The sequence below is a fragment of the Micropterus dolomieu genome, linkage group LG12, assembly GCF_021292245.1.
Source record: "Micropterus dolomieu isolate WLL.071019.BEF.003 ecotype Adirondacks linkage group LG12, ASM2129224v1, whole genome shotgun sequence".
NCBI lineage: Eukaryota > Metazoa > Chordata > Actinopteri > Centrarchiformes > Centrarchidae > Micropterus > Micropterus dolomieu.
Genome location: NC_060161.1, coordinates 13,840,157 through 13,843,965, shown reverse-complemented (window position 1 = coordinate 13,843,965; position 3,809 = coordinate 13,840,157).

Below are 3,809 nucleotides of genomic sequence, written 5' to 3'. Positions count from 1 at the left end.
TGGTGGACTTCTTATCCTCTACTGCCATCTAGTGGCCTTTTTCTTGTACTGTTTTACCAAATTAACCCTTTCATTAATGTTACAATTTCCACTTTTTAACTATTATTACATGTAATTATTGTTACCATTTATCTCTCTTTATATTTTTTACATTACTGGATTAGAAATCCACCAATATGTTTCAACTTCAGTCCCACCGTCTTTTTTAAAGTTATACAGGCATAGTTTGACACCATTAAAACTTAAACACTTACAATCGTATTTTTTAAAAGAATTGATAAGGAATAACATATTTCATACATGTATAACGTGATTCAATGAACAATTACATGATTTAACAATGCCAACCATGAGAGTGCTTTGTCTCATACAAGTTAACTTTCGGCAGCGCAAAGCTTGGTTTCATGCATTACCTAGCCGTACCAGGTGCCATAAATCACAACATGTCATGATCTCATTCTTGGCTTCAGTTCGCGATGATCTCAGCCCTGGCGTACGTGACTTACTGCACGTGCCTTGCTTCTAATGAGTGGGTTACGGTTGGCTAGGTTTTGCCTGCGCGGCCTGAGCAGCTTCTCTGCTCATGTAGGCTCATTAAAAAGCACACGTTCACAGAGAATAAGAATAATATATGATAAACACACAGCGTATAAGAATAAAATATGAGTTTGAACACACTCATTAAACACTCAGTAGTTAAACACTCAGTAGTTAAACTTTACACTATAAAATAACACTTTAAATGATGACAATGTAGACCACCATTGCTCTAGTAATTAATGATAACAATTTAGGCTATAATGCTCCAAAATAATTCACAACAGGTGGAGGAAACTTTAGCTATTGTCTCTATTTATGAGGAAAATATCTATCTTTTTCAACATGATTTTTCTTACTAGATATTCTATTTGCTTGCGATTTAATTCTTCTAACCCTTCTAACCCCCTGTATATCTGTGTATTGAAATCTTGAAATAGCACTCCATTATTCATTGGTACTAAAATTCTTCCATACTTCAAACTAGTTTACTAATAACCTACAAAAACAGAAAGAAAACATAAATTAACACAGGTGTTCAACACAACACGTGTCTATTAGGTTATCATTACAGTTGCTTGGTTGTTCCTGTGGAATACATGACAAAGGTCAATCATGATTTAATACTCACAATCATCACATTTAAGCATACGTTAGCAATGTGCTGCTGGAATTGATTTATAAAGGCTTCAATGAGACTTTCGGCATCTTTAAAATCAAGCCTGAAAGGTTGCCTAACAGCGAGGAGTTCTGCGCTGGCTGTTCCTCTGCACAAACCCAGAGCAGACAGTGATCTCTAACAGTTATAATATAAAAATAATCCCACTTGATCCCCTTTTTCTAAAACTCTGTTTAAAAACACGAGGAACGCTTTTGCCAAATGTAGAATGAACATTCCTTGGTGTTCTGATCCCTTTGAAATTCCCTGAAATTTAGTAACAGGTGGTTGTTGGAGGAGCGTAGGACAGCAGATTTATGAACTCAGTGTACTTGTGTTAATTAATCAATTATTAAAGACATATCTAGATATTTTATAAATCCTGAACTAAACTTACTCTTTGTCTTTCTTTTCTTTGGATTTAACGTCAGTCCCTATTTTCTTTTTTCTTCCCCCGTCTTTCTAATTTTTCTTCTCCTACAAATTATCAACACTCCACCACCCAAACTCTTTTGGGGTCAGTCTTCAAACAGTTCTTTTTCAGAAAATGAGACAGAGAGCTCTTCCTTGGTGATGTCTCTGTCAGCACTTGGTCTCATGTGAGAGCATTTTGGCTGGAGTTCATTTCCCTGTGAAGCCTTCTTGACCTTTTAAACTCTGTGCTGTTAGGTTCACAGTCTTTAAGTTGGTGTTTTCTTCTTTATGATTCAACTGTAGATGGTAGGTGTGGTCTGACTGGCTGCTTCCTCAGCACTGGAAAGACACTTACGTCAGTGGAGGTGGGGTTGGGCCTGTGGTGAAGCAGGTTGGCACGCCTCTCTGTAGCACTGCTCGTTTCTGGCCCTCCCTCTCTTCCTCACAGACAGATTCTGCTGTGTCCATTTTCAAGCTGCTCTCTCGCCTTCTTCCTCTAGCATGAAACTCCAGAGCTGTCATCGTGTCCAGTGTAGCTCTGTCTCGCTGTTATACGTTAGTCATCTCTGGGTATGTTGTGCTCTGCAGGTGCCTTGGTTTATGGGCAGACTTTTGTCTTTCTGCCATCTGTTTTAACTTTTCACTTCTTTGTTTGGGAGTTGTTATTTTTTTTTCTATTCAAATCTAGCGCTGGTCTCTTCCTTATCTAATATAGCTTCTCTTTTTCCATCTCTCCTTTCTTTCCCCCCTTTAAAGACCCTAATTATTTTGCCTGTACTGGCCCTTCAAACATACTTATATCTTCCTTCCACTTGCTGTATATGCGTTTCTTCATCTAGGGACAATTCATTGAAAAATGTTGTCTTTAATCTCAAGGAGCTATTCAACTAAAAAATAATCAAAGCAGATCTTACTAAAAAATACAGTCACTACTAACTAACTAACTTCAGTGACTGAATCCATACTTGAGAAACTAAAAACTATTCAAATATCAAATTAATTTTCTCACATCTAAAACAAAATTGATGGCTCTCAATCCCTTCTCTAACGTAAATCCTTCATAGATAATACCTCACATTGCTGCCTATCTCCTGTACTTCTATGTTTCAATAAATTAGCAAACTTTATTAGATGTCATATCTTTATAAGTTCACTCCGACCAAAAAGTGTCTTCAGCCTGTTATTCTGAACTAAATTTCCTTTATTATCATAGTACTTTAGTAGGCTGTTTCAAATGAACTTTTCCTCCTTATCCAGTTGTTATATTATAAAGGCTCAACAGATCACACAACTCTCATATAACTTTTGGATCAGCTAAAGTTAGGGCTGAACTGCTCTCTTTTTTCCTCTCTCTGCCTGCTGTCCACCCCCCCTAACAAACATTTAGCACAAACACTAGTCACACTCATACGCAGCTCCTGCCTACATCAATCATACGTTTGCACCCATCTCTGACGCACCAGTGGTTCTTAATTTGTGTACAACTTTGTTTTCTCTTTTTTAGTGAATTTAGTTCATTTTTAGCAAATTCGGTTCAACTTTTAACAATTTATTTTTGTACTTTAACTAGGTTCAAGGGTGAGGAAGCTTTCAGAAACTTCACCTGGGCAGAGAATCCTGTACTCAGACACACTATTATGCATAAATTTATAACAGGTTGTCCGTCCTTGGTCAAGGTCCTTTGGCCCCTGTTCAACTCTCCTGGCACAGCTCGACAAATAATTTTGTGTAAAAAATTCAAGAAATGGGCCAGATAAGAAAGCTTGAACTTTTACCAAGATTTTTATTATCAACAGAAATAGACACCAATTAGAAAACCAATGGAGATGGTCAGAGATCGATGCAAAATAGAGCCCCATTCTGTTAACAGAACAGAGACCCGAGTTGACATGAAACCATGTAACAACTGACTTTCAACTCCTTTTATAGCTCTGTTTCTTGGCATCACATACTCTCTTGGCTCTCTTTTCTGCTGATGTGGAGCTGGAAAAGTCGCAGCCTCAGCTGGCACCATGACCACCGCTTTCCATCCTTTCAGCTGTAGGTAGATTTTTATCACTTTTATTTCACTGTATTGGATGTCTCTCTTTTCTCATTGCTTTCCAGCTTTTCAGTGGATTTTTATTTAACTATTATTGTTTTTGACTGCACTGCTCCCCCTCTCTGTGTCCTAGGCATGCCCTCCGCTGATCATACGTCA